The 20,621-nt window shown below is 35.5% G+C and overlaps 1 protein-coding gene and 1 non-coding gene across 8 annotated transcripts in view; both read right to left on the bottom strand.

The window, feature by feature from the left end:
- DACH2 (dachshund family transcription factor 2) overlaps positions 1 to 20,621 on the bottom strand; it is a 466,299-nt gene that overhangs the window by 257,711 nt on the left and 187,967 nt on the right. The window lies entirely within an intron of this gene.
- Positions 4,217 to 4,320, bottom strand: LOC139081234 (U6 spliceosomal RNA). The gene has a single exon (XR_011536357.1). It is a non-coding gene; the product is annotated as a U6 spliceosomal RNA (small nuclear RNA).

Here is a 20,621-nt window from a genome sequence, read left to right as displayed (position 1 = left end):
CAAAGTACTCTGCTAGATCTTCTCACCGCATTAGGCCCACGTGGCTAGTTCTGTGTGGGACTTACCGATTTAATCCTTGAGTCCACCAAGGCATAGAACCTTCTACACAAATGTAGGCTGAGTTAGATCACAGAAAAAGTTATACCCAGTTCACAAAACCAAACAGGAAAGAGTACATAATAGGCTGTTGCTATTGCTGAAATGAGTACAGCCAAAGAAATGACATTTAAAGTGAGTCCAATTCCAATGAGGCCCCAGTGGAGTAGAGTTTGTCTTTCTGTGAAAGCTGGAGAAACCTAAGTGTTTACGTTTAGCTAATTTCCATGTTCTGACTGAAAAAGCCCCAAACAGATGCTTCCTGATCTCGGTCCTTTTCATTTCCTTTAAAAAATAATAGTATGTGTTAAAATTAAAACACACTCTGGTCCCTGCAGAGAAGAAAGTAGAAAAGTTAGTCCCACACTGCTCCTATACAGACTCGTCACTGCTCCTTCCATTTCAGATCTCAGTTAAGGCAGGGCTTTGATTCCACTGTATAGCTCTTTATTACGAGTACTGTTGCTTTTGTTGGATGATTAAAAGGAAGGACAAGTTTTGGCAAGTCAACACCTACTATGTGTCAAGCATTATGCTAAGGTTCACGTCAACCTCATTTAATTCTCTAAATAATTCTATGAGATGAGTACTATTATCCCTAATGTTTTTTTTTTTTCTTGAGTAACATTAGCCCTGAGCTAACATCTGCTGCCAATCCTCCTCTTTTTTGCTGAGGAAGACTGGCCCTGAGCTAACAACCGTGCCCATCTTCCTCTATTTTATACGTGGGACGCCTGCCACAGCATGGCTTGCCAAGCAGTGCCATGTCCACACTCGGGATCGGAACCAGCAAAACCCAGGCCACCAAAGCAAAACATATGAACTTAACCGCTGAGCCACTGGGCCGGCCCCTATTATCCCTATTTAAGACGGGAAGCTAAGCCTCAAAGAAGCTAACTTGCTGAAGGCCAGCCAGCAGATCCAGACTGTAGCCCTCATCTGTCTGACTCTAAATCCACTATATTGCATGCATTTATTTCTCAACCTAGTGTAAGAGAAATAACTTTTCCTTCCTTAATTTCTAATAAACAGAAGAGCACCTTCTCAGGGTGGAAGAAACAAACTCAACCATAATAGAACAGCATAAGCAGGGGGCTAGGAGTGATTTTAAAGTTCCATGACAGAAACCAAACAAGTGGACTATAAGTTTCACACCTGTAAGCCTGGCGCAAACAAAAGAAATAAGGAAATGATTAAATAACAAAGGCTGTGATAGAAGAAAGATAAGGAAAAGTGGAGCTGTTTCAGAGGAAGGAGTCAGAGAAGACTTTATGAAGGAAAGGAGCCATTAGTCAGGTCTCAAGGTTGCATGGGACCTGGGCAGGAAGAGGATGTATGGTAGACACATTCCAGACTAAATCATGGAGAAGGGAACGAAGCTGTCTCGGGGCCAGAGAAAAGACAGGCCTGTCAGGTAAAACTGAAGGTATGATAGGTACAGTGGAAATAAATAATCAGTTGCACAGGGCTTACCAAGTGCCAGACACACTTGTAAGTGCTTTATATTAAGTCACCTCATCCTGGCAAAAATCTTGAAACCTAGGCACAGTTAAATGATCTGCCCAAAGTCACACAACACTTAGTGGCAGGGCTGGGATTGAGAACCTATGAAGTACGATTCCAGAGTTTGTGCAGTTAACCACTACAATGATACATTAGAGGAAAAACATATTCAAGTGAAGAGATATAGGTAGCCATTTTTCTGTAGTCAAAAATTAAGCATTTCAATGTAAATTAAGAGAAAGCAAATGTGTAGGAAAAACAGTAAAAACTAGGCATAGCTTATAACTGGTCAAGATTTTTTTATATTTATTACTTATGGTCCATATGATTTACTGTAAACTATAAATAAGTTGAAATATATTTTTAAAAGAATTAACAGAATTTACAGCACACTTTAAGTGGATCTATTAAATGTACATACTTTTAATTCATAATCTGATCATACAGAAAGATTAAGTGGAAAAAATGCTCATAAATTTCAGATTTTTAATTAGCCTCTTTTCATCATAATCTACATATTATACAAGGCTCAAAATACTATTATCAAAGGTTACAACTATACACACACACAGCTACATCTATACACATTACATATATAAGAGAAAAGGGGTAGACAGCTCCATCAATAGTCTTTATTTTCGTTATTTTTAAGGTAATAATATGCAGAAAGTCATATAAGGTATTAATATCCCAACAACCTGTACTAAGAAATGTCTCCCATAATTACCATTGTTCAATTTGGCATACTAAAAATATATGGTAGTATCTGAAATACATTTAAGAATTATGTTTGAAGTTTAAGACATTAATTTTCAAACCAAATATATTTTCCTATATCTATCTATCATATATGACAAACTGCAAGCATTGTTATATAATGGCAGTGTTTTTATAATTAAAGATAAATGCCTTTCTTCTTTAAATACCTTGATTTTTCAATGAAACAATGACCACTTAGTAGAAAAATGTGAATAATGTGTCTAAAATTATGATTTAAACCTTCCCCCACTTCTTTCTAAAGATAGCAGCCAAAAAACTGAATAAGTCAGGGTGCCTTTGAAGATATTTAATTAAAATCTAATCCCACATTCTTAAAAGCTCACATAAATTAAGCTGTCATTCAGGAGATTTATGCATTCACATTTGCATATTACATACAATTCATCAATTACTCATGTTTGAAAGCAATGCCTTTCCCAGGGTGTTGAACTGCCAACAGTGCCAACAGACACATGCAACCCACAAAACCATACCCACTGGTACCCTGGAGAAAGACACTTCCATATGGTCCTTCGTTTGCACATCCACAGAGCTCCAAGCACACTTAGTAAACTATGACTGTAGTTTGAAGGATTCTATTCAGGTAAATGCGCTTGACAGAGATGAACATTTTACTTAATCTTGGTGCAGCTGTACAGTGGTGGCAATTCAACAGCCTTTCTTCCACTCATGGCAAGTTTTAAAATTACAGTAAAGATACAGAATCATTGCTGAGCTTCAGCACAGCCAGACAAAGAGGTTAAGCCAAAAACATTCTCAAGTTAATAGAAGGCAGCTATTTGTTTAGCATGGCATATTTGAGTAAGGAAAAAAAAGGTAAAAAAATATATATACACCTGTGTGTATACATACATTATACATATTGAATATACATATATATAATGTATATTTACACATTTATACAGAGAGAGAGAGCGGTAAAAATGTCAAAGTGTACGAGTGGCAGCTTATTCAGAGCACTTGCAAAGCTTTAGATGCGGCAAAAATAAGATGCCCATGACTTTTCCAAACTATATGTTTTTGTAAAGACTATTTTTGGAAAAAAATGGCAAGTCTTTAATAGTACCATGTCTACAAGAAACAGATGCAAAGACACATTGTCTTTATGAGCTATAAGCTGTTACAAGATATCTTTAAGCTTTGATACATACTGAGAAGAGAGGTCACTCCAGTTGTCCCAAAGAGAAAATGGTATGCTTATAGGTCACCACATATAACAACAACGAAAAAGAAGCAATCCAAATGTCATAATGGAGTAAGCTATTTCCCAGATAGGTCAACAACTGCCACAATGTTTTGCATGAGTCTATACCTTAATGTTTCATATATTTGTTTTAGAATTCCAAACAACCACTGGCTGTAAAAAGTGACTCTTGAACTAGGGTCATTTCTCCTTTCATTCACAATCCCTTCCCCTCTCTTTCTAAAATTTGTCACCAATTCCTTTATCATTTGAATGTCCAGAAAACTTCCAAAACTTATAGCAACTGTAAAATTTAAATGTTCTCTCATTTATTTTATATGTTATAAGCCTGTGTATTTGTGTGAGTGTATACTGCAACTAATGTTCAGCAAATGACTCATAGAAATTCAGCTCCATAAAGAGGCTTTGAGTGTCCGCTATGTACAAACCACTGTGGTAGATGCTTTGGGAAATATAAACATACATGATACATGGTCAGAGCTTACAATCTAATGAGAAAGATATACATGTATACCAATAACTAAAATACTGACATAAACAATGCATTTGGAGCATGAAAAAGAGAGAGAGATCTTCAACCTGAGGAGATCAAAGGAGGTGGCATTTGATCGGGTCATTAAAGATGAGTAGGATAAATATGGAGACTGTTTCATAAATGTGCATGCCTTGTAGAGGGGCCATGCTAATCTGTCTCTGAATCATTCGAATTTTAGTATATGTGTTGCTGGAAAAAATACATAATCAAAACTAGCTTGAGAATCTGGCTAATGTTCAAAGTGTAAAAAAAGACCAATAAGAATATGTGAGATAAACATTGTATTTTCCAGTTATCTACTATTTTCCATGGTATACACAGATGGTTTGGTATAAACTGTGCTTTTACATATATCAAATATTGACCATTAGCTACTCTTAAAGTCTATTTTCATTGAGTATTAGCTTGTTGCTGAACATTAGGTGGAATATAAAGATAGCAATAATAGTGAATTTATTCTATCAGAAAACAACATCTGGGGCCGGCCCGGTGGTACAGTGGTTAAGTTCGTACGTTCTGCTTCGGCGGCCCGGGGTTCGCCAGGTCAGATCCCGGGTGCGGACATGGCACAGCTTGGCACGCCATGCTGGGGTAGGCATCCCACATATAAAAGTAGAGGAAGATGGGCATGGATGTTAGCCCAGGGCCAGTCTTCCTCAGCAAAAAGAGGAGGATTGGTGGCAGATGTTAGCTCAGGGCTAATCTTCCTCAAAAAAAAAAAGAAAAGAAAAGAAAAGAAAACAACATCTGCCTTTTATTCCAATCAGCCTCTTCAATTTGCAAAATCCTGATTTCCCCCACCAGGTAATAGTAACAGGCTTGTATTACTTTTGTCTTATAAATTTAACGTGAAACAATCTTATAAGAGGTAATATTTTTGCGATCTGGAATGTGGGTAAATAGTACTGTAGAGCAAAGTATTAAGTGTGTTTGTATAATGTGACTCTCCTTGGCTATAATTTAACCCTGAGAAAAAGTATTTGAGTTGGGTTCTGAACAAAAGAATCTCTCAAGGCTTATCATGTTCAATTAACAATGTTAGCAAAAACAATTGATATTCAATGTGCCCAATGTTCCAGCATTCGGTGTTAGTTTCAAGTCTTCTTCAAATATTCCACCTCTACACCCTATTAAACCTACATAGATTTTAATTATGATTGAGACACTTACTGTAGTTGAATTATAGTTAGAAAAAAACTATATGGACAGATTTTTAGAATAATTATTCATTGTAACAATTCAACTAATTAAATAATGTCCGAAATACTTTATTTAAAATAATTCAGCATAGTGGGGATATGTACAACATAAAGTTACTATATCTGGACAATTAATGATCATTTACCACCATGTTTTTGCTTTAGGTCACAGGTTCTTACTTAAATTATAACTGCTGTTTACAATTAAAAATGTCTTATTCCAATATGCCTCCCTAAATGCAAAGTAATGCATCATACTTGACAATTGTCTCTCTTCAAGAAAGACATATTTCTCCCCTCTTTCAGGAAAAAAAAAATTTAAACACTATAACTCCCATAAGTTCTTTTTGTTTTTTAAAAATTTTCCAGAGGAACACAGCTCTAATATCAATGATGTCTTATTGACGTCTTAGAAAATGTTTCTCCATTTCTTAAGCTTGCTGTGGTAACTTCATAGAGGGAGGAAAATGTTTCATAGGTGAAAAAGCAAAGCAGAATTCAAATCAAAGGGAATTTAAGTTCTGTTAATAAATACAGCTGCCATAAATCCAAATAATAGGACTGACATTTTACTAGATAGAGTCAACCTAGTCTAAGTTACTCACTATTCTAACTTTAATTAAAATTAACAAGCGAATTAAAAGCCAGAAGTAAAGATGAAATAAAAGTCTCTCAAACATTCAGTATAAATAAAATATTAAATTGGTGAAACTCACAATGTTATCAGTGTTCTAGGTTTATTTTTAAACATATCTTAAGAATAGGGATCGTATAAAAATATTTTATGGTAGCATGTGTGAACTGAACAAGATATCTACTCAGTTTAGAGAATATTTTGATATACTAGTTTTATTCTAGTCCAATAGTAAAAGAAAACGTATAAATTCAATTCTAATTCTAACAGCATCATTGGATTAGGAAAAAAAACATTAGCTCTGTTTGCAGTTTAGTAAAAATAATAATGATAATAATTTGGAGAGTTGGATCTCACAAATTAGTAAGGCTTACTGAGTTTTTAGATAATGATTTGGTTTGGTTGAAATCCTTATTTTAGATAATAGCAAAGGGCTAGACTAATGACTAAATTATAGCACTGTGCAAAATTATCTTTTGTCTTTTGACCTATAATGTATATTCTAAATTAAGCCTAACATCCTTCCACATAGTATTTTCATTTTATTTCCTCTTTATACTTCATATGTAACAAGAATTAACTTATGCAGTAAATGTGCTACACGAGATTTGTCTTTAAGAATCTGATGACATTATTATATGATATATGACTGGCTGTACAAGTTCTGCATTGGAAAAGGCATCACCTAACAAGAAAGATAAATGTTCTGTCCATTGTGAAACTCCATTATATGTTGTTTAGGCAAGAAAATCATTGAAAATGACAAAAGCTATGTCAATCAAAATATAGATATTAAAAGTACTTAAATACACAGATTGATAATCCATATTGTGCTAAAAGAAACACAATAAGCAGAGTATTTTCTAAATTATAAGTTTAAGGAAGGTCATAATTCTTGCCCCAGGCACACCTAAATATGAAGCCTTTCTACCACTTTTTTGCAACAGTCTCACTGTAAGCAACCATCAATTTTGCTGTCCAGAACCCTGTTTCAATCAAAATAAGACTAACAGTGCCACAGTAGAATATCAATGAAATCTCTAACTTACTGAGAAAGCATCTTTCAGGATAGAAAGAGACAGAGTTTAGGTAGGAAAAAGATATTGTTAAGTTCCCCTTCTCAAAGCTGGAGGATAAGGCAATAACAATCTCAATTAAATCAATTTGGTGTGGCAAATATTTATTGGATTAGTAATATTTGCTGTTTATTAGCACTCACTATAGATCTAGTAGAATTTGGAAACTTTACACAAAAACATACACAAATACACACACACATGCAAATAATATTTATATTCACACATTTCCACATTAGCAGAGCCTGGTAGAATGCAAGTCATGTGGCAAACACTAAATGTTTATTGAATAACAATTATTTAATCCAGTTTAATTTTCCACAGGTAACTCCATAAAAGTTTATTGTCATGGGGCCGGCCCAGTGGCCTAGTGGTTAAGTTCACATGCTCTGCTTCAGCAGTCCAGGGTTTGCAGGTTCGGATCCCAGGAATGGACCTACAGCCCACTTATTGAGCCATCCTGTGCAGGCATCCCACATACAAAATAGAGGAAGGTTGGCACAGATGTTAGCTCAGTGACAGTCTTCCTCAACCAAAAAAATAATAATAATAGGCTGGTGTCAAGATGATGGCATAGGCAGACTCTGAATTTACCTCCTATCAAGAACACAACCAAGTTACAACAATTCTTGGAATAATTACCCCTGAGAGAGGACTGAAAACTGGATAAAAAGCCCCTCTGCAACAAGGAACATTCCTGACTGAGGTGGAAGTGGCATAAATTCCTTTCTGGGGAGAAAAAAGCCACCTTTGCAAGCTGCAGCACTCCAGAGCTGGCCGGGAGCAATTCTAAGGTATGCAGCCTTCCCTGGAGGAGCAGGGGACTAAGCAGGGGAATGTTACACTATAGGCATCCTTTGGACTCAGCACAACTTAGACAAATCTCATAATATCTGGCTTTGCTGGCTATTAAGTACAGTGGGGAGTACCTCTAGAAAAGCTATCAGACATAAGCGAAAAAAAAGCCAGCTTTTAGAGGGCCCATGCACAAATTCACCCATTTTGGGAAGTAACCTAAAATCACTGGAAAGTAAGGTGCACAGTCCTTTGGTGAAAAGAGACTCACTTGACAGGCTATGGGTGCATCTCTGTGAGAGGTGAGAGTCTCCAGGGACTGAGACATCTGTGGCAACCATTACTGTGACCTAGTGCAGGCATGCTGACACAGATGCTGGTAGGCACCACTGGAATTCTTCCTCTGGCCTGTTAGCCCAGGGTCTGCCCCATCCACTAGAGTGTTGATTTAATCCAACTCAGCCAGGGCAAGCAGCCCACCCTAGGGACTGGCCCAACCCAACAGCAAGACTTCAGGCAACTTTTTGGCCTGCATAGACTGGGTGCCTGGATCCTCTCCAGGCAGACAAGTGGGTCTGCCTCTGCAGGGTAGAGTGTGCTTGAGAAGTGGGTGGAGTGGGTGGAGCATTGGTGGAGTGTGGAGGGGCCTCTGCAGTGGGGGAACTGGGTACATTCCAGGAGGTCAGGATGTGTGCATGGGCCTGGACTCTGTTGACAGTGTGGGTGGACCTGTGAGCTGTGGGGCTTATCAGTGGCAGAAGACCTGTGCTTCTCAAACAGCCACATAGAGGATTGCCCCCCATTCCAAAGCCTGAAATAACTGGGTGCTCCTGTGCCTGGGGCCAGCCCCACCCAGCTGCAATCCTGCGAGAGCCCACAACAGCCTTGCAGGCCAGAGCCCTACAGCAATTTTAAGTCCCTGAGCCTAGCAGCCAGTCATGCTTGGGGCCTACGTACATAACAGAAAAACTGCAACAGGAATGTGCTATTAGTCCTTGCAGCCAACTGTGTTGGGGCTCCCCACACCCAATGAGCAATGAAGTGACTGAAGTGTCTGTAGTAGGCACACGTAGCTTAGCATTACAACCAACTGGCCAAGGGGACAGATTAGACTCCCTGGGCACCTGCAGCAAGAGGAACTCTACTATAACAGAAAGATACATGTAGCCCACACAGGGGTTACTCCTGGAACATTTGGAAATGGTGATGATAGGGAAGTACACCTCAAAAGGAATCTCTTACATAAGGCCACTTCTCCAAGATCAGGAGACATAGCTGACCTACTTAATACATAGATATAAGTACAGAGAAAGAGGCAAAATGAAGAGGAAAAGGAATATGTCCCAAGCAAGGGAACAGGACAAGATCCGAGAAAAAGAACTAAATGAAACAGAAATAAACAATATACCTGACAAAGACTTCAAACAAAAAATCATAAGGATGCCCAGTGATTTTCGGAGAAGAGTGGATGAACACAGAACATCAAGAAAGAATTGGAAAATATAAAAAAGAACCAATCACAAATGAAGAAGACAATATTGGAAAGGTAAAATTGATGAGAGGGATGCAATAGCAGAGTAGAAGATACAGAAAAATGGATTGGCGGGTTGGATGAAAGACTAGAGGAAATCACCCAAGCTGAACAGGTAAAAGAAAAAAGAATTTAAAATAATGAGAACAGTCTAAAAGAACTCTGGGACAATATCAAGCACACTAACATTGTATTATAGGTATCCCAGAAGGAGAAGGGAAAGACAAAGGAGCAGAGAATCTATTTGAAAAAATAATAGCTGAAAACTTTCCTAACCTAAGGAAGGAAACAGACATCCAAGTACAAGAAGCGTAAAGTGCACCACCAAGATAAACCCAAAGAGGCCCATACCAAGACACATTATAATTAACAAGTCAAGAATTAAAGATAAAGAGAGAATCCTAAAAGCCATAAGAGAAAGGCAACAAGTGACACACAAAGGAAACCCCATAGGGCTATCAGCTGACTTCTCAGCTGAAACCTTACAGGATAGAAGGGAGTGGCACAATATATGTAAAGTGCTGAAAGGAAAAAAATCTACAGCCAAGAATACTCTAGCCAGAAAGGTTATCATTCAGAATGGAAGGAGAGAGAAAAAGTTTCCCAGACAAGCAAAAATCAGAGGAGTTTATCACCAAGAAACAGGTTTTACAAGAAATGCTAAAGGGTCTTATTTAAGTTGGAAAGAGAAAACCACAAATAGGAATAAGAGAATTATAAAAAACAAAAGAGGCAATAAAATCACAGGTAAAGGCAAAAATACAGTAAAGCAGCGGATCAACTACCTATGAAGGTAATATGGAAGGCAAAAGACATAAGTACTAAAATTACCTATTTCCATGATAAGAAGGTAAGGGATACACACACAGAAAATCAGAGGTGACATATGATATGAAAAACATAAAATGTGGGAGGAGGGGATCAAAAGAGTAGAGCTTTTAGAAAGAGGTCAAACTAAAGAGACCGTCAACTCAATATAGATTGCTATACACGTAGATTATTATATATGAACTTCATGGTAATCACAAACCAGAAACCTATAATAAATACACAAAGAATTAAGAGAAAGAAGCCCAAACATAAGACTAAAAAAAAGACATCAAACCACAAGGGAAGACAGGAAGAGAAGAAAGTAACAGAGAACTACTAAAACACCCAGAAAAAAGTAATAAAATGGCAATCAGTATATATTTATCAATAACTACTTTAAATGTCAATGGACTAAATGCTCCAATCAAAAAGCATAGGGCTGCCAAGTGGACAAAAAAAATGATCCATATATATGCTGCATACAAGAGACACACTTCAGACCTAAAGACAGTCACAAACTGAAAGTGAAGGGATGGAAAAAGATATTCCATGCAAAAGGCCAAGAAAAGAAAGCTGGGGTAGCAATACTTATATCAGACAAAATAGACTTTAAAACAAAAACTGTAACAAGAGAAAAAGAAGGGCACTACATAATGATAAAGGGAATAATCCAACAAGAGGATACAACACTTGTAAGTATCTATACACCCAATATAGGAGCAGCTAAATATATAAAGCAATTATTATCAGACATAAAAGGAGAAATAGCAACACAATAATAGTAGGGGACTTTAACACTCCACTTACACCAATGGATAGATCATCCAAACAGAAGATCAATAAGGAAACACTGGCCTTAAAAGACACATGAGACCAAATGGACTTAAGATATGTATAGAACATTCCATCCAAAAACCGCAGAATATACATATTTTTCAAGTGCACATGGAACATTCTCTAGGATTCATCACATGTTAGACCACAAAACAAGTCTCAATAAATTTAAGAAGATTGAACTAATACCAAGCATCTTTTCTGAGCACAAAGGTATGAAACTACAAATCAACTACAAAAAGAAAGTAAGAAAAGGCACAAATATGTGGAGGTTAAACAAATGCTACTGAACAACGATTGGGTCAATGAAGAAATCCAAGGATAATCAAAAATTACATGGAGACAAATGAAAATACGACATGCCAAAATCTATGGTATACAGCAAAAGTGGTTCTAAGAGGGAAGTTTATAGCAATTCAGGCCTATCTCACCAAACAAGAAAAATCACAAATAAACAATCTAACAGTGCACCTAAAGGAACTGGAGAAAGAAAAAAATCAGCAGAAGGAAGAAAATAATAAAAATCAGAGCAGAAATAGATGAGATAGACACGAAAAGCAAATAGAAAAAAAATCTATGAAACCAAGAGCTAGTCCTTTGAAAAGATAAACAAAATTGACAAACCTTTAGCTAGACTCACCAAGTAAAAAAGAGAGAAGGCTCAATAAATAAAATCAGAAATGAGAGGCGAAATTACGATGGACATCTAAGAAATACAAAAGTTTACAAGAGAATAGTATGAAAAGCTATACGCCAACAAATTGGATAATCTAGAAGAAATGGATAAATTTTTAGAATCCTACAACCTTCCAAAACTGAATCAAGAAGAAATAGAGAATTTGAATATACCAATTACCAGTAAGGAGATTGAAATAGTAATCAAAAACCTCCCCAAAAATAAAAGTCCAGGACTAGACGGCTTCACCGACGAATTCTACTAAACATTTAAAGAAGACTTAATACCTATCCTTCACAAACTCTTGCAAAGATTGAAGAGGAGGGGAAGCTTTCTACCTCATTCTATGAAGTCAACATTATCCTGATACCAAAACCAGACAAGGACATTGCACAAAAAAAGAAAATTACAGGCCAATATCATTGACGAACATAATAAAGGCCATAGATGTCAAACTCACAGACAATATTATTCTCAATGGAGAAAAACTAAAAGCTATCCCTCTAAGAACAGGAACCAGACAAGGATGCCCACTTTCACCACTCTTATTAAACATAGTATTGGAAGTCCTAGCCAGAGCAATCAGTCAAGAAGAAGAAATAAAGGGATCCAAATTGGAAAGGAAGAAGTGAAACTGTCACTATTTGCAGATGACATGATTTTATATATAGAAAACCCTAAAGAAGCCTCTAAAAAACTTTTAGAACTAATAAATGAATACAGTAAAATTGCTGGATATAAAATCAACCTACAAAAATCAGTTGCATTTTTATGCACTAACAACAAAGTAGCAGAAAGAGGAATTAATAATACAATCACATTTACAACTGCAACAAAAAAAAATAAAATATCTAGGAATAAACTTAACCAAAGAAGTGAAAGATCTGTACACTGAAAATTGTCAAACATTGTTGAAAGACATTGAAAAAGACAAAGGAAATGGAAAGATACTCTGTGCTCTTGGATTGGAAGAATTAACATAGTTAAAATGTCCATACTTCCTAAAGCAATCTACAGAGTCAACGCAATCTCTATCAAAGTTCCAACAACATTTTTCACAGAAATAGAATAAAGAATCCTAAAATTTAGATGGAACAACGAAAGACCCCGAATAGCCAAACAAATCCTGAGAAAAAAGAACAAAGCTGGAGCTATCACACTCCCTGATTTCAAAATATACTACAAAGCTATAGTAGCCAAATCAGCATGGTACTGGCACAAAAACTGACACAAAGATCAATGGAACAGAATTGAGATCCCAGAAATAAACCGATACATCTATGGACAGCTAATTTTCAATGACAGAGCCAAGAATATACAATGGAGAAAGGAAAGTCTCTTCAATAAATGGTGTTGGGAAAACTGGACAGCCACATGCAAAAGAATGAAAGTAGACCAATATCTTATACCATGCACAAAAATTAACTCAAAATGTATTAGTCTTGAGTGTAAGACCTGGAACCATTAAACTTCTAGAAGAAATCATAGGCAGTACACTCTTTGACATTGGTCTTAGCAGCATATTTTCAAGTACCATCTCTGATCAGGCAAGGGAAACAATAGAAAAAGTAAACAAATGGGACTACATCAAATTAAAAAACTTTTGCACAGCAAAGGAAACCATCAACAACACGTAAAGACAACCTAACAATTGGGAGAAGATATTTGCAAACCATATATCTGATAAGAGGTTAATACCCAAAATATACAAAGAACTCTTACATCTCAACAACAAAAAACCTGACAACCCAATTAAAAAATGGGCAAATGAACTGAACAGACATTTCTCCAAAGAAGATATACAGATGGCCAACAGGCACATGAAAAGAGGTTCAACATCATTAACTATCAGTGAAATGCAAATCAAAACTACAATGAGATATCACCTCACTCCCGTCAGAATTGCTATAATTAACAAGACAGGGAACAATAAGTGTTGGAGAGGATGTGGAGAGAAGGGAACCCTCATACACTGGTGGTGGGAGTGCAAACTGGTGCAGTCACTATGGAAAACAGTATGGAGATTCCTCAAAAAATTAAGAATAGACCTACCATATGACGCAGCTATCCCACTGCTGGGTATTTATCCAAAGAACATGAAAACACGAATGCATAAAGATAGATGCCCCCCTAAGTTCATTGCAGCATTGTTCACAATAGCCAAGACTTGGAAGCAACCTAGGTGCCCATCAAGGGACATATGGATAAAGAAGACGTGGTATATGTGCACAATGGAATACTACTCGGTCATAAGAAATGATGAAATCTGGCCATTCATGACAACATGGATGGACTTTGAGGGCATTATGCTAAGCAAAGTAAGTCAGAGGGAGAAAGTCAAATACTGTATGATCTCATTCATAAGTAGAAGATGAAAACAACAACAAGCAATCACATAGAGACAGAGATTGGATTGGTGGTTACCAGAGGGGAAAGGGGGAGGGAGGAGGGCCAAGGGGGTGATTAGGCACATGTGTGTGGTGATGGATTGTAATTAACCTTTGGTTCATGAACAAGATGTAATCTACACAGAAATCGAAATACATAACGATGTACACCTGAAATTTGTATAATGCTATAAACCAATGTTACCACAATAAAAAAAAAAAGAAAAAAACCATAAATCCTATGATTAAGGAGATTCCAGTCTGGTATAAGGAATAATTAATGTATATTAATTATGTTGACTATATTTTATAGTATGTTTTGACAAATAGACTTTGAATATTCTAGTCCCTTCAGCTATAGTTTTGCATTATATCATTGTATAGTAATGAATTGGAAGGATATGAATACATAAATACACATATATGTGCATATATATAAATAACATATATTTGTTTATAACAGGCCAAGATGAAGAGGGGAAAATAATTTGAGCAATTTGAGTAGTTTCTAAAATCTACATGTATTTATTTATGTAAACCATTATTGGATTTGCATGCCAACTTTCTGAACAGAGGAAAAAATATCAAAGTGTGCTCAACACAATGAGACACTACATGCCTACTTCTAGTGATTTTAGCCATTTGTTAACATCTGCTTCTGGTTGAATTCCTTCGAAGTGTTATTCCTAAAATTCAACATAAGAAAATCCTTAATCTAAAAATAATAATAATAATAAAAATAAATAAGAAAATAATTATTGTCATGTCTCCTCTAGCAACAATGTTATCTTTGTGAGGCTCACTGGAGACTGGAAGTTAAAATGGGAAACACTAAAGTATGTCTTCTTCCAATTGCTAGTCCTTATCACTTTGTCCCCACCCTTCCCTTCCTAAACCACATAGACTAAATATAGAAAGAAGTCTTTACTTTCCAACATATTAGACAATATCATTATAACTGTATTTTGGGTTTTATTGAACTTTGAATACAAGTCTTTAACATACTGAGAAGATACACTCCCTGACCTTGTTTGAGTGCATTAATTGCTGGGAGTAACAAGCTTGGAATCAGCATATAGAATGATATTCTACAGAGGTCTTCACTGGAAATGAGATGAGTTTATATCCTTAGAAAAAAGCTCAAAGAAGAATTTGGAATATGCCCACTAGCTTTCAACTGACATCAAAGTGAACAGAATCCCTAACACCTTACAAGGAGTTGGAGTTAAATAAGTAAGTGGAGACATACTCAGTTAAAAATGGAAAAAGGACAAATGGTAGATGGTACATCAAGAAATTATAAGAAAAGAATAAGATGAATAAATTGGAGAATAGCTTACAAAGTCACAAATATAGCAAAATAAAGAGGAGAGTTTACTAAATGATACCCAAGTATTTAGAACATTACTATAGTCAGCAATACTCTAACACCAAAATTTAAATCAGTGGCATTACACGTTTCATGGCATTTTGCTTATACTCTATTCTATTTCATCATCCAAGCACTGGTAAACTTGACCCATAGCCACTCAACAATTACTATACATTTCTAGACTGAAAATGCTACGCTAATAAGAATGCAATAACCAAGGGTTGCTCTGGCATTTCTTTCATATCTTTCATTCAAAAGCAAAATTGGAATTTTCTAAACACTTCTGGTTACTGATAACAAGAAACAATAAAATACTTAGAAAAAAAGAAAAGAGAGCTTGGCATCACTGGAAACATGATTTTACCCTTAGAACATTTTTTAAATTACAAGATTAAGTATGTGAAGCCAGTTCCCCCAACATGTAAAAAGTAACGTAAGACAACAGCTGTATGAGCTTGAAGAACGCTCACCAGCCATCTTCTGTCTATCCTTGGAAAGTACCTACCCCACTTCTGCTATCCAACAATTCATCCTTGTAGCCTACTACTTTCATCTGTAATGTTCGATTTGCATTTAGATTGTGCGGCTATGGGGAGTCACATAGCGCAGTCTTGAACCCCTCCAACTTTCTTGCCCAAAATTGGCAAAATAAAATGAGTCTCTCTAGCTCTTTATGGTTATCTTCAAGGGACATGGTCTAGGAAATCAGTGATAAACAGGCAAAAAAATACATTATCCTATTTTTGCATTCTGCTATACAGAGAGCCCCAACTGCAAATCTCTTTAGATCATCCATTGTGAGAAAGCATTGAAAAGGAATACATTAAAGCAAACGTTCTATTGAGATTAAAAGTAGAGAACTCTTCCTGAGGTAACAAATACTCTAAACCATCTTTTAAATGCCTGTAGGCATCAAGTCAGGCCATGAAAGACCTAAGCATCAGCTTGATCGCCCACAACGCTATGTATACATCTCTTCCAGGTTGTCAAAGTTATGGCCAATTTCATTGGATCTGGTGTCCCTTACTTCAAAGAGCCTATAGGTATCTGTCATAAGCTGTGGTATCTGGATGTGAACTCTGCTACTTAGGAATGTCACAACTTCAAAGCTATAGTCATGGGTGCTCCAAACGTCTAAACATGACCTAATGGGTTCCTTTCAAAACTGAGCTGCTGAGAACATGCAGGTATCTCTGACAGTATCAAGACAGAGGGTTTGCAAAGGAAACAAATGTAGCTCTCCTCTTTTCTTGGACGTGGGAATCCGTACACATCTCTGTCCCTACTTCTTTTCTTGAAAAGATAGAAAAGTTCCAAGTATACCAAAAATCCCCATTAACAGATTCTGATTTAGTGGAACTTTATGACATTATCAAATATTTTGCTATTTGTCTCTCTCTCTCTCTTAATTTAAAGCTGCACTGTATTTCAAGTTTTATATTGTGACTAGAGTAAAAAATCAAATATTGACATGAAAGACCTCTGAGAAAATCTATCCATGTTCTTACAGAGAAGAACAGCAATATAAGTTTATAAAAATTATTTAGTTTTGAATTATGATTTGTAGAAATTTTAGAGTCAAGCAAAAGTATAATACTGAGTTCAGCTCTGTTCTTTTCTTACTAATATAGATATGTATTTTTTATCAAGAGACTTTGACTTTCAGTCACTTTTATTCATTGTAAGCTTTCCTATCCTGAGCAGCCTAAAGCTATTCATCCTTCTATGACCTCTCTACCCGCTATCCCCGATTTTTATCTATGCCTGTCTTAAGGCATTTACACTTCTTACCTTTTATGTAAGTAATCAATACCTAAATACATGAATTACTTCTCCTACTAGATTCATCAAAGGGCAGGCAGGAGCTTATTCTGTGCCTACATTTACTCCTATAATGTTCAGTACAATTCTTTGGATATTATCATATACATGAAAATATAATCAAACATATAATAGGCTGAAAGATAGTTAACATATTTCTCAAATTACAATAATTAACAAGAATGGGATCTTATGGGTAGTGTCTATCATAGAGCTTTGTCATCAGAATATGCTCAAAAATGACAATTTAAATTATGCTTAACGTCCTGTGGTTTAATATCTTTCCAAAATATGTTAGAACAATTTCCTACTTTTGTAAATACAAGTTTACAAATAAAATGGGATCTTTCTCAGACGACCAGAGATCTTGCTATAGATTAAGGTCATCACTCTGAACATAACTAAGCATTGTGCCATACTACAGATACAGAGAGCAAATAAAATTGAAATGAAATGTGCACCAAACGAAATGTGTACTGATCCCAATATACTTAAATTGTCCTATCTTGCCATTCCCTCCTCAAAGCTAATTATAACTCCCCAGAGAAATTTGTTTAATTGAGGATTTAAAGTAGTTGATTTTCAGTTCATCATGGTTTTGTTGTACCACTACGAAGCATTTTCTACCAGCTCCACAGAATGAGCAAGACATCCAAATACCATTTAAAAATATATGCTATGAAAAATATATCACACACACACACACACACACACATATATATATAAAACCATTGTGATAGAAAACAGCTTATAATGATGAACAGACATTCTGCAATTCTTCATGGTAATTGTGCACTTGTGCAAAAAGGAGCGAAGAATGTATTAATTATGTGAACAATACATGTGCAATCCCCCTCCTGCAAAAATATTCTCATTTCAATAGGAAAAATCTCATGATGCCAACTGATTTTCAAATGTCGGCTTTGTATTCTCTACTGTTCACTTCCCATTCATCATCTGCATTGATTTTGCTGTATTCATTCTGCTTTTGTGTCAATATAACACAAAAATATAACAACCAAAACATCACTCCCAAGGAAGGAATGTACTCTATTCTAAGGATAATATTTGTTTTATACAAAAATACATTGAAGTGAAATATAGAGAAACTATTGAATTCAAAGTGAGCTAATGAGGCATTCTTCTTATATATTTATAGTTTAATCTGTAATTTTTCCTTCTCTTTTCTTCTCTATCTTATTGCATTTGTTTTTATATCATTAATATTTTCAATTAAATGGAAAACCAACAATACTTTTTTGTCTACATGCATAGATGGGAACTCTCCAACGACACACCTCTGCTGATAGCCTCCTATAATTTGTACATAAAGTTTTTGGTCAAGGTTCTGCTAATATTTTCCAAAATAATTATCTTTTTTCTAAGAAGTTCTAAGCCTATATTATTTTTCCGTAGGTGATAAAGAAAACTTATCCAATGAGTAAGAGACCAAAGTTTTGAAAGGGTAAATGTCAAAAACAAATTAGACCTCTGATGACATGAACTCCAAGGAAAATCAAATACAATACTCCTTCTATGAATTTGTAATTGCATACCAGAAAGCAAAGAATAAGATAAACATTTTTCTGTTTGTTTTTCACTTTCACAGAAACTCCATCCTTATATGCTTTTAGATGGTCACATTTTGCTGACATTTACAAACATTTCATGTTGATCTTACATGGGTCACATCAATCATCTATACAGTTTCAATGACACTTTGTTAAATAAACTGTCATGAAAGATTTATAGAGAATTTGATAAAAGTAAAGAAGATGTAGTTTAGCTTTTAAAGATGCATTACCCTTTTTCTGAGGTGTAATATCACTTCTAAAACACCATTAAGCTTTTCTAGCAATAAGTAAATAAAAAATCCCTTTCTCCCACACTTTTATTTGCATAACATTCTTCTTCCTCCAAACGTTGGAGGTGAGAGTAGGAAGGAGACAACCTCTCCCCAATTCCATACTCCCTGGATTTAATGGTTGTACACTGACCCCATTTTAAGAAACATTACACGTATGTTAACAACATTCAGAATTTATTCACTAAGGAATAATTAAATAAATATGAGTCCTTAACCCCTTCATGCAAACACGTGCTTCCCTCAAAAACTTGAATCCTTGCATTCTGAATGGGGTGGTATATGATGACAAAGATGACACAAATTATTCCTCACACATTATTGAGGCATTCAAGTGGAGGAGGGTTACTAAAAACTACACTGGAATTCATTGATTTCTGAATGTGAATAATTACAATGTGAGACCATTTAATTCAATTTCAAGCTAGCACCTGCCTTAAGCACCTGGCTAGTTTTGTTGTTCAAAGTTTTCTTCATGAAGTTAAAAGTGGGTACTACTTTGAAGTAGACTTGTAAAGAGTCACTCAGTTTCTACCAATTTGTGCAAAGCAAACAATAACGAGATCATGTTGCAATTATGTTCACAATCATATATCTCATTGCGGTGGGAGAGTAGGCAATAAGGATTTAGTTAACGTCATGGATCTCTTTTTTTTTTCATTTTCCATACGAATTTGTTGAAAAGTACTAATTTAGAGTATAATTTTCCAAATTGTGTCACTGTTCTAGTTCTTCTTGTAAGTTTCCTTGCTTAATGTTCTACTTGCTGACAGATCTGGGTTATTTCCCTTGCTATCAGTTCTCAGGAAAAATTTTAAATTTTCAGATCAATGAGTTTTGTTGCCTGTATAACAAAGATACATTCTGGTAATGAATAATTTATAACCTAAAAATTTTAGACCTGTATATTTAAAAGAGCAAATTATACATGCTAGAATCCAAGAATATAAGTACTTAGTACAGTATCTTGCATGTGATAAGTGCATAATATTTATTCAATATTAAGGCACGTAGTGGTTATGTTTCTAAAGACAAGATTTGACCTGTAGTATAATCAAATACATGTTATAAAAATAAGCTCTAACGTAATAGAATTCACCTCTACAGATGGTTAGAGTACACGAAGTATTCTTTATGAAAGAAAGCCCAGAGAAAACTTAAATCTCAAACATAGCATTTATAACTCGTTTACACAACAGTTTGAAATTTAGTAATCTTATAGTAATAAAATAGTATTCTATATAGAAATAACAGTAGAAAATGTTTTCTATTTTTAAGACCACATTTCTCCTTTGATAACACTGACTAAATTATTGTTACATCTTTTAATATCAAAATATCTCTTTTCTTAAGTTTCTTTCCTTAAGAACCACAGTGAGCCTTGTCATGTCTTATTGAGGAGGTAACTGGCTGAGGTTTTCAGCTCTTGATTCTCTTTTATTTTTAAGTAACCAGCTCTTCATTTGTTATGAACTCAAGGGAGAAGTTTCTGAGTTGTTAAGAC

Source organism: Equus przewalskii, chromosome X, assembly GCF_037783145.1.
Source record: "Equus przewalskii isolate Varuska chromosome X, EquPr2, whole genome shotgun sequence".
NCBI classification, from domain to species: domain Eukaryota; kingdom Metazoa; phylum Chordata; class Mammalia; order Perissodactyla; family Equidae; genus Equus; species Equus przewalskii.
Note: the sequence above shows the minus strand (reverse complement) of the source record. Positions and strands in the feature narration are given on the sequence as shown.